This window comes from Anolis carolinensis, chromosome 2 (genome assembly GCF_035594765.1).
Source record: "Anolis carolinensis isolate JA03-04 chromosome 2, rAnoCar3.1.pri, whole genome shotgun sequence".
NCBI lineage: Eukaryota > Metazoa > Chordata > Lepidosauria > Squamata > Dactyloidae > Anolis > Anolis carolinensis.
Window position 1 is genome coordinate 140,289,218 of NC_085842.1, and position 12,302 is coordinate 140,301,519.

The 12,302-nt window shown below is 40.8% G+C and overlaps 1 protein-coding gene across 3 annotated transcripts in view; it reads right to left on the reverse strand.

The window, feature by feature from the left end:
• myocd (myocardin) overlaps positions 1 to 12,302 on the reverse strand; it is a 296,181-nt gene that overhangs the window by 52,079 nt on the left and 231,800 nt on the right. The gene's annotated exons all lie outside the window — the stretch shown is intronic.

Genomic DNA, 12,302 nt, shown 5'->3' on the forward strand with positions numbered 1-12,302 from the left:
AATAAAGTGAACCACAACTTTGAACACCTGTGGCTATGAGTTGTGGCTGGTATGATACCCTCTTTTCTCCATTAATTCCTTGTTACTCCATGGGACAATGAAAAACTGTGCTTCTATGAAATCCTGCTGGCCTATAACTTATCAGCCCTGGATATCAGAGCTAATTATAAGGAGGTATAGGAGCTATAGTCAAAAACATATTAAAGGTAGGTAAGTTCTCCAGTGCAATTTGATAGTATGTTTCCAGTTCATGAATAGTCACAATAAAATATTAGTTATTATCTATTGTTTCAGGAATCCACAGGAATTTTTGTAAAATATTCCCTGTGGCACAGGGGAATTGTATTGTACAGCAAATGATCTGTCAAAAAAGCTTGACCATTTGTTATTTAACAACTACTTAACCAAAATTAACCAAAATGGTCCCACGGATGCTAGCCATCCATTCACAGATTGCAAAGTTTAGAGGATCATATTATTCAGCTTTGTGATAAATGAGGATTTTATTCATGTGCATTTCTAGGCCAATGAGAATGAGGCTAATGCTTCTTGCTTTCTCTCTCTGGGATATCTGATAGGACAAAAATGGCATCTTATGATTACTAAAAGAGGGATGCTGCCACAATCAAAGAGAGAATAAAGATATTTACTATCCACCCTGGTAGCCTCCCAAATTGGAGCTTTTTAGAGCATAGTGAATATCAAGCAAAATGTGGGTGCTAGAAACAATATCATACAAAAGCTGACTAGCACAACCTGGGGATCACAACCAGGTACAGTGAAGACATCTGCTCTTGCACTTTGCGTTCTGCTGCTGAGTACGCATGCCCAGTGTGGAACACATCTCATCATGTTAAAACAATGGATGTGGCTCTTAATGAGACAGGCCACATTATCACAGGATGTCTACACCCCACACCATTGGAGAAATTATACTGTTTAGTTGGTATTGCACCACCTGACATCTACCAGGAAGTAGCAGCCAATAATGAAAGGACCAAGGTGGTCACATCTCTGGCCCATCCCCTGTTTGGATATCAGTCAGCATGTCAATGCCTTAAATCAAGAAATGGTTTCCCAAGGTCTACAGAGATACTTGCAGGAACACCTCAGCAAGGTAGAGTCCAAAAGTGGCAGGCTAAAACCTGGAACATCAATCAGTCGCTGAGACTAGATGAGAAACTCTCTCCTGGGCACACAGGGGACTGGGCGACTTGGAAGGTGCTGAACGGACTGCACTCAGCACCATGAGATGCAGAGCCACCCTCAAGAAATGGGGCCACAAAGTGGAGTCCACGACATGCGAGTGTAGAAAAGAGCAAACCAGAGACCACCTACTACAATGCAGTCCATGCCCTGCCACATGCACAATGGAGGACTTTCTTATAGCAACACCAGAGGCACTCCAAGTGGCCAGCTACTGGTCAAAGGACATTTAGTATACGGTAGTGCCAAGTTTTTAACTTTGTGTTTTGAAATACATTACAACTGTACCCTTGGTTTGCTTCTGATACGATAATTATATAGTACATACTGTAGCATTTTGATGGGTGTCCCATGTGTCTCATGTGACATTAGATGCAGAGATAACTATTTAACCTGAGCTTCATGGTCCAACATGAATTACTCAGTTTGATGGCAGAGACAGTGTACTTCCAATGATTCTCAAACACTGTTATGCACATAACTTCTGTGCTGGTCTGCTAGTTTCCAAAGTTCCAGGCCTGTGAACTGTCAAGAGTTTGGATACTGCTGGTATGGAAATAACTGGGAGTATTAGATGTGCTGAATCTTGGGCTCTTTCTCATGACTGGGAACTTTTGATGTTACTTGAGTTAGATATGATGGACACATGTGGCAACATCTTCTGCATTGCTAAGATAATGTCAGTCCAGGCCGTTGACTAGCCTTTATTCCAGTTCTAAAGATCCTAAGGTCAGATCTCAAGAATAACCTTTTTCTGTCGGCTGGTAGCCTATTGGATGTTTTGCAACTGACAGCACTACCAGAAAATGCTTTCTCCACTCTCCTAAAGTCACTACTAAGCTGTCTGATGTTTCCATCATAATATTTACTTCTTAGTAAATAGGCTAAAAATCTTCACTTCTGATTCAGAACTGAAAGATTAGAGAATGAAAAGAGCGAGATGACACGGCTGTTTAAAAGAGCATGCAAAATGTTTTCTGCTTAGTGTAAATATTTAATTGTAACAAAAAATGGCAATCTGTTGTGTTTATTGAGTAAGGGATGCAAAATGTGAGCTGAGTGCAGGGTGGGGCAGGCTGGCTTTGCTACTACAGATTCCATCTCTCTTGGAGATCATGTTATGCGCTCCCTAATCTCCCGGCCAATGTAACGCTGGTGGGCTCCTTTTGAAATGTCCTCATGGGAACTCCCTGGGACACACACTGAGCATATAGTAGAAGCTAATAGGAAGGGACGGGTGTGATCAAAATGCCAGCCAAAGGGCGCAACCTTGCTCTCTCATCTATATACATCCCATAATGTCCATTTCGATGTGCCAAAAGCTCATAGAACTCCACCTGTTTTAGATTTCTTGAACACCCAGGTTGAGCTGTCAGAGCAAAACACCTTGTTCTCTTTGCATTGCTGCCTCTCCTTCAACTGATCCCAGTCTCCAAACACTACTTTTCCCAACAACAAGAACAGCACAGATGGTATATGGGGATAGGAGAGAAAAGGGGAGAGTGCACAGCAGCAACTCTGATACAAAACACTATCACAGATAAAGAATCCACATCTTTAGAAGACTCTCCCCTATAAATAGTAGGGTTGTGCATGGATTCATTTTTCAAAACAGGCACTGGCTGTTTCGGCCAGCCATAATGGTACAGGCTCCACCACCATTTTTTTTCTGGCCACAACAGACACGTGGCTGCCAAAAATGACTACTTTCTCTTTTTTTGGCTACATGTGGGGCATGGATAGGCACCCGCATGGGGTTTCCCTATGAGCACTGCCTGTTGAGCCAATCAGAACAGAAGAAAGTCATGACATGTCTTTTAGCCAAGCTGGGCTTCCATTTTTCTACTGCAAACAGGCTTCTGAGAGAGAGAGAGAGAGAGAGAGAGAGAGAGAGAGAGAGAGAGAGAGAGAGATCAGTGATCTAAATTCTCAGTGCCGCTCACAGCTCTGCATGGCTTGGCTTGCTTTTTGACTCAAATAGCAATAAATAAGCAGTTTACTTTCTACACACTTAAGAAACTGCCAGTGATGGTGCCCTTCAAACGTGGGGTAGAGGACATATCTTACCATTTCTAAAGCTGCCATAAAATGAGGAGGTAATTTATATCTTTTTTTAAAGAATAGCTAATGCTCCTTCAGGTGGTGTGGCTTCCACTGAAATAAGAGTTTAAAAAGGGTGCCTCCCTTAACTAAGCTTAATTGAAAGGGTGTTGAAGACAAATGTTCCTAGAAATAGTGGTTTCTTATACTGGCTTAAAGAGGCATCCACCATGTGATGAGGAGGAAGCCGGGATGGTGCTCTGGCAACCCGGACAGGAAAGAAGGGAGAGTGGAGAGAGAAATAGCCAAGTCTCCCTTAAAACTTGAACTCAGCTGGCTTGAGGCTTGAAGCAGATTAGGAAAGAAGGGTGAGTGAAGGAGAAATAACAGGGTCTCCTCTTTTAAATCCTGAATCCAGCTGGCTTACTGAGGCTCAGGCTTCCTCTGTGTGATGAGGGAGATGTGGGGGAAGCCTGGATGGTGCAAGGTGTGGGTCGGGTGCCATGGCGGCACATGTGAAGAGGTTCAAGGAGAAAGGGAAGCCTCGTACATTCCCCATTGATGCCAATGGGCTGAATTTTCCCTGAACTTTTGTCTGCCAGATCGAAAAATGGATTTTTTCCCCAACCAAATTTGGGAATCTCAAAAACAAACAAACAAACAAACAAACAAACAAACAAACAAAAACAGATCTGAGGGTCCACTAAAATCCAGATACCGAAAACAGACCGGGGTTTAACCAAACTGCAAACCCCTGATAAATAGCACCCAGCTGCTGCACACTGAAGTTTTTCATTGTCTGCCAGTTGCTGTCAAGGACAAGTAACACTTTCTCTTTCAATCATACAACAACCCTGCAAAAGATCCCCATTTGGCAGAATAGAAATGTTGCTGGAGAGACACAATGGCTTGTCCAAAACTGTGCAAGGAGTCCATGGCTCAAATAAGCTTTGATACCCAAGGAAGCAAAATGTTTTATCAACTGGAAAACAAATGAGTCAAACATACAGCACAAACAATACATTTCCATTGCTTAAAAGCATTGTGCAAGCAAGAAATATAGAGTACTTTGGAACACAGGCATAGCAAGCTGAGAGACTGCAGCCAGAAGTTCATCCTTTTCAATGAGGCAAAACCACATTAACGATGAGGCATATCTGGAAACATTAGAAGATTGACCCCATTTGGTTCCCAAGTTGGGTGGTAGTTGGGATGCTAAAATGCTGACCTAGCAAAAGAAATAGAAGGGATGAAGGCACAAAGAGAACTGACAAATACTTTGACTCAATTTACAAGCATTTATTAAAATCAATGAATAGAGTACAGTACTGCATTCAGATAAGGGACATCTGTTTTGAAATCCATGTTGAGAAATGAAGCTAGCTAAGTAATGTAGAGCCAGTTGCTCTCTCTCAAGCAAACCTACCTCAAAGGGAAATTGTTGGAATAAAGATATCAAAAACTTCAGGTGTCATACTAAGGTCCATGGAGAATGAGTAAGATAAAAACCAACCAGCAGTTTTAACTAGGGCCACAATATTAATCTTCTGTTCATGTACAAATAGTGTAATTACAAAGCATCCCCTTATCAAAACAAGTTAATAGAAGAAAAAATAAAATAAAATAGACATGTCAGGAAAAGAGCGCTGCAAAATATACACTAACAACTTATTCATGACCTCATGATCTATAATGCTTGTAACAGATTATCTGCATAGGACTGAAGCTTAATTTTTTGGGCTGTAGAAGTCACCCTAACTTGCTAATAGATGTAGGACCTATTAAAATTCTGATACTGTGAAATCAATTCAAGTAATCTGGGTATTGATTGTTGGAATTTGTTTATTGAATTTATACCCCAATTTTCTCCCAGGATAGGATCCGATGCATGTAGAGACAGGTACAGATTATACAAATATAGTGAGGATGTGCCTGAAGTAATTCAAGTTAACTAAGAAGTAGCAGATACATTATTTTGACTCCTTTCACACAAGGCCTCTTGGGCACTTCTGAAACACTCTGCTTAAATGCGATCAGCTGGACGTGAGCCTGCCACTGCCATGGCCATGTTATATTTCTTATTACAGTCCCACAGTATCCATATTCAAGTAATAGGCAAAAGTTTTGAGAGCATTTTTACATTAACTGTTGTCGCCTATGTGGCTTCGGTTTTTAGTTTGTTTTTGTTCCTTACCCAAACATTAAGCTACCTCCCAAAATTCACTTTTAACACAGGATTACAGGATAAATAAATGCACTGGTAGGATGACCGAAAGTGACTTTGTAATTGTAGAGCATCAGGGAACAGGATGGAGGCCTTCTTGATATATACGCGGGTTGACTAAGTGGAGGGGGGCACAATATCATTTTGCAAAGCCTTCTGATCTTTATTAAAATGAGACCACGGTCAACCTCATAGAGCTCATGGACCAGGCTCTGGGCCAAGGATAAGTTCCTTCTGCAAATATTTATTTTATCATATCAATGACAAACTCCTTCATGTAAACATTTTTATTTAATCATAATTTACCAATTATTTTAAATCAATTGTTTGCTTCCTTTCTAAACACTAATCAAGAGGACCACATTAAAAGTTGCTCAGGCAGATAAGATGTATTATCTCACAGTGGGTTTGTGGTCATAATAGTCTGGCATGTTTCCTGGGGTGTGTCTGAAGGAAGAAGGGGGCATGGATTAATGATCTCACACCCCGTGGGGGCTCAGTGCCCAGATCCAGCTGGCAAATGACATCTCTTACTGCTGGCCAAATTGAGAGACAGAGCTTTCATGCTGTGGAGGAGTTAAAAGACAGTATGATCCTTTGTTGCTCATCCTCCTGATACCAGTTTAAAAGAGCATCATTTTTATTATCCCCTTTGTATTCATGCAACAAACACTAAAAGCGTATGAGCCCACTCTCACATTCTTATCAGGGCAGACAGAAGACTTTCTACTTTGAATCCCAGCTCTGAAGATCAAGATCCATGTCATTAGAGATCATATGGCCAAAATGAGTAGAGCCATCTCTCTATTAAATAATTTTTATTGATTCATCACATCCTCATCCTCATAGATGATCACTTGTAGAGATGTACAAGTGTCTTCCAAAGGTAGAGTATTGGCAATGGTTAGAACGACTGAATCCATATCTATCACCCATGGCCTGGTCTGTAGCTGGAGGCTTCCAGATTTCGCAGCCCTGTCTCTGTCACCACTTGCTGATCGTCATGGGAATTTTGTTGGTTTTGGTATGCTTGGAAGACACCTGTGCATGAATTTATTGTATGTTTGGGGATAGGTACACAGTGACCAACATACAGTCACATCACATACATCACAGTTGACTAATGGACTAATAAACCATTGAAGGATCCATACATATGCATATGGCAGAAATATAGACATGCTGGGGTAAAAAAAAGCAATACTGCGTTAGAGATGAGTCACAGCAGGTATCATTTTAAAAGATGTATCCTTTCTGCAAGTTGAAGGAAGTACCTCTTTCAAAACAGATGCTCCTCACTTCAACCCCAGTGAAATTACATCATAAGATTCCCATAAACATATTTAGCTCTGTAAGAGAAAGAAAGAAAGAAAGAAAGAAAGAAAGAAAGATTGTTTCTATGAGTCTCCATGAGAATCTCTTCTAGCATTTCACTCCTCTTATGGTTTCAAATCTTCTTGTGATAGCTAACAGAAAATTTTATTGAAGTGATAAATCCATCACATGTGATTAGTCAATCACAAAGAGTGTACAATCAATGTTTTGTATCCGGCGCCAAGATACTGGGATCTCTCACAACTTTATAAGGGTCTAACATTAGATAGGGGGTATCTTACAGCTAGTTTGCCAGATGTTTTTTATTTTAAATATAAAAGATTATCCCTCCCCAGAACATAGCAAACATTTCTGCTTTACAGCATTATGCTACAAAGTCCACAGAACAGATTATACTAAATGGTGTCTTCAAGCTGAAATAAAGGAATCATTATCAGTTATTTTGCTTGAAACATCAGTATTTCTTTTTCATTTAATACAACTGGGACAGAGAGGGAGGAGGATGACATATGAAAATGAACCACCAGCATTAGAAAGTGAAAGGGAAGCTGTACTCGGAATATTTGGGAGAAATAAATCACTAGAAATAGATGGTTTGTCAATAGACCTGCATAGATCTGTAACAACAACATCTACTCTAACGCTAACAAATACTTTTAGCTTCAAACTAAATCACAACAATAACAGCAACAACAACAACAACAACAACATATGTCAACAAATATGGAAGGCAAGATAATCTGTGTCTCCCATAGATTGGAGACACTCAATATACATTCCAGTACCTAGATATGGGACACCAGGGATTACATTAAGCACAGGACCATTGCATTAATTTCCCACGTAAGGGAAATGATGATCAAATTCCTGTAACAAAGACTTTAGCACATACAAAGCAAGAAATGTCAGATGTCCACGCTGGTTTTAGGAAAGAAAGGGGCACTATGGATTATATTGCAATGAAACTAGTGTACCAATGAAAAGCTATGGATCGCATAGCATTTTATTACCTATAGTTTTCAACATTACCCCATATCACATTTTTATGCATTTACATTGGGGGAATGCATACTGCTTTACAAACACTGAAAAAGGAAAATATGAGTAAACAAAGACAACTTTTGTATGGTTGCACACACCAAGTCACTTATAAAAAAAAGCACAGAACAAAGTTAACCCTTGAATCCTGGACAAAACTTTGGCTCTTTTTTTACTGGGAATACTGTGTTTCTGTTGTAATACTAAATATTGCATCTGGAAAGTACCTTTTCTGTGACTACAAAAAGGGAAGATCCTATGAGGGGCTTTGTTTTGACTTTTGCAGAGGATATTCCCTATTCAACATTTCCCTCAAAATTCAAACAATACTCCAAATTGACTAAGGCCCTGAATATGGGAGACTATCTGTGTTCAGGTAGCGAATCATGGGGACAAGCTGGGAGCACAAAGGAAAGGTATGCTTTCCGGCATGTGATGGGCACAAAGGTAGTGTGGGCAATGTAAGGTGCCAGGAGACAGATTCACCCCACTATCCCATGATTTGCCCCACTGCCCTATGGGTCCCCCCCCCCCGCTGTCCGCTGCATCAAAGACCAAGGTGATGAGGCCCATAGTCTGGCTCAAAGGAAAGGCAGACCCTGCATGAAAAAATAGATTACAACAAAGTCATAAACATTAAAACCCATCAGGCAAAGCTAATTGGTATGCTTCTTTTCCATAGTGTCCATAGTGAAAAGCCATACAATTTCTTTGAGATATTATGAATATCCCTTAAAGGTCAATTTTAAATCATGGCTTATTTAACCTTGCTGCTTTTATTACTTGCTCAAAACATCTCTGCTTCCTCTTCTACTCCAGAATCTTTACTCCCCACTTCAATCAGCATTGCTCCAGTCCTGTCTCCGGGGGAATGCTTTTCCCACACCCATTATCTGCTTCTCATCTACAGCACAGATTTTGATGTTTATTGTTCAAAAGATAAGCCTTCCAAGGCTCCAGCTTTCCCAGCACAGTATATGGTGGCTGCCTATCCAGCCTCTTTTCTCGGTCTTTCCCATTTTAGTGAACAACATTGGTAAGCCTCTTGCTATTTCTCCAGCAAAATGCAACAAGCATCCACTTTTCCCACCAAAATTAGAAAGGTTACCAGCATTGATCTTTGCACCAAACACCCTTCCTGCTGCCAAGGGATTCCAGGCACTATTTCTGGTGACAGAAAGAAACCACAGCTATTGTCAGCACCAGAAACCTGAGATAATCCAGAGGAAGCAGTTCACAGCATTCCTGGCCATCCAGGTTTGCAGTCAATGAGAACTTCCCTTGGGCCTAACTTTCAGTCTGCATTCACAAAAAAGAAAATTTATTCCAGGTCAAGATTTGCTATTAGTTATTACTTCACTTCAAATGAAATGATTTGAGTGGAAGATTTGGGAGAAAGAGTAGCTAGAAATTAGGTCAACATAAATTCAGAATTCCAAAATGTTAAGTTGTTTCTGACTTATGGGAACTCTAAGGAGATAATATCATAGACCTATCATGGACCTTTTGGCATCCAGTGACGTAGGAGATGAAGAAAGGGGGTTAAAATCCTGATAAGGCTTTGAGGAAAGAAGGTGTGGAGTGGTGGTTCTCAACCTGTGGGTCCCCAGGTGTTTTGGCCTACAACTCCCAGAAATCCCTGCCAATTTACCAGCTGATAGGATTTCTGGAGTTGAAGGCCAAAACATCTGGGGCCCTACAGGTTGAAAACCACTGGTGCGGAGGGAAGGGGTTTAAAATCTGGATCAGGCTTTGCGGTGGAAAGGGGGGGGGAGTGGGGGCTGGCCTTGTTGGTAGGACAGTGGTGGAGAGGTGGAGGGGCAGCAGAAGGAGTTGGAGCAAGAAAGCCATGCTAGTTAAGTAACAGCTACAACCTAAAAATAATCAAATCCATGAAAGAGAAACTTGGGGATATGGGGGACCGAGTGTACTAAATTAGAGGGCCCCAGAATGTGCCTTAAATCTGTCAAATGATTTTGAATACTATAACATAGAATTTGTTCATTGCCTTCCCTTTCTGTAATGACTGGCAGAAAACAAACATTTTCAGTCACTGATAGGTCTTTTTTCAGAAGAGTGAATTTGAAAACCGAGATGACATCATGGAAAAGGCAGTGAACCATTTGCTAAGCAGGGCCTGCTGGGACAATGTTAACAGTCAAAGAAGCTGATATGAGAAAAGCAGAAGACGGAATGCTATTTTTAACATCTGATTCATAACTTATTTCTTATTTTAAGGCAACTCCTTACCAATTTTTTTTAAAGATCGGCAAGTTACTAACACTGCAATGGGTTACTTTTAACTTTTAAAAAACACACTTTGAAATGGAGAAATGGTTCAAATGCCTCTAAATAATGCATAGCAAGAGGAATGTTCTGCCTTCATTTCCAGTGAAAATGATGCATTATAGCTAACAGTGTTACTTGTTAGGGGTGTGCACAATGCTCAAAAATGGTACGATTTTCAGTTCTGTTTTTACCCCCCTTCCAAATTCCGTTTTTTGGGAAATTCTCGAAATTGGGAGGAAGGTGCCATTTTCATTCTGGTAAGATTCGGTCTATTGATGCCAATGGGAAAACTTTAGAGGACTACAAGCCTTCAGAACGTTTCACCAATCCACTGATTTTTGAGAATTTAAAAACTTTTTTACCATAACATTTTTTTTAAAAAACACACACACAAGAGGAGAATCTGGGGACTGAAGTGCTAACCAGTGCGTGCCACAAGATGGGAGGAGAATGGACACAGTCAACCCGGCCCCTGATTGACTGAGAAAGAAATGTGAGAAACACAAAGAAAAAAACCTCAACTCCTATCATGCTCCAGGAGGGAGCACAGAGGCTCCTTCAATGCCAGCACTACGAAACGTGCTGCTGGGAAAGCGAGTTCCCAGTGGGGCCCTCTCTGCAGGAGAGGACTAGGGAAGTCTTTTCCACCCTTCTCTCTCTTTTTTTCTCTTTCTCTCTCTTTCTAGCCTTATTTGGCTTAAACGGGCACTCTTCCAGGTTGGGGGGGGGGGAGGCTTCATTAAAGGGTGGAGGAGGCTGCCAGGGAAGAAAGAAGAGGAAGAGCCATCGCCACCAAGTACCTGCTCTTGCCTGATTTGTGAAGTTGCCCACACGCTGCAGCCTCCTCCTCAGGAAGCGTACTGCTCAGCCTCATTGCCCCTTTTAGCCAAAAGATCTAGGTGCTTGTGATCAGTTTTGGTTAAAGAATTCAGCTGGATCCTGCTCGGTCTGTTTTTGGTGATCTGGCTGCCAGATCGCCGAAGTTTCCCAAATCACCAAATGGAATTCTGCACATCCCTATTACTTGCAACAGTTATTTTAAGTGTTGGTTTGTTGTGAAATGAAGATGTTTGCCTGGGATGTTGTACATAAAAAGAAATGTTTCCTTGCAATGAATTTGTCTGTTGATCATCTGCTACATTTCATCTGAATAGCATGTGAATTTCAGTTAGCTGAAAGTGAACATCCAGGAGTGAAAATAAATTTCAAAGCCACAGAATGTGCTGAATTTTCGTGATTGCTTAAGGCAATTTTTTTTGCTCCAGTGCACACAATTGAAGAAAAAATTAGAAAATTAAAAATTAAATCAAATAAACAAACGGTTTTCCAAGGGAATGAGAGAGAGACAGAGAGAGCTAAGAGAACTATTGGATGGCTTTCCTGGTGGAGTTAGAGCAGGTAATTTCATTATGCTGAACCGTGGAGATATTTAAGGGCCTCTCACAAGTCCCATTATAAAACCCTCTCTCACGGTATGCTTAGTTTCTTGTAGGAAAGAAATATAAAAGAAGTGTGTTTCAATAAAGACATAAAGAGATAGAAGAGGGAGCAACAGTTTTGTTATTGGAAGTAGTCCATTGGGTACAAATCTGTTGGTGAATGGAAAGAACCTCCTGGCACAGAACTGAAGCCATAACCACAAGCCAAATGCGACAACAGTAGATCAGGTTCATCTTGGAGGCAGTAACCAGAGATGGAGGCATGGAAAGCAAAGCAGCATGTAATATGCTACACTCCTTCACCTTGTGGAGACCTGCTCAATCTTGGCCCTTTTCAACTTCTCCCTTGGCTAGAAAGCAAAAAAAGTAGATCATTTATGTTACTACTTCTCCTTTCCCAAACACACATCAAGTGATAGAGCATTACAGCACAGAGTGTTTCAAAAAGATAGACCCAATTTGAGATCATTATATTTCTGCAACCACAAACCGTTCATGAATGAAACTCTTACTACTTGAAAAGATGGGGCATATTGCCCCAGTTCAACCAAGACTATTTCTTCTTCCCTTGAGACATTCACTTCCTCTTGATAGCTTAGCCACAGCTGATTTTAATATTAGCCATGGGACATGGAGACAAAGGGAATTTTCCCATTAGCTTTATAGAAATGAGGTTAATGTCTGCCAGTTGTTTGATCTGTCCTGCTGAATTCTGGGAAATGTAGTTTAAG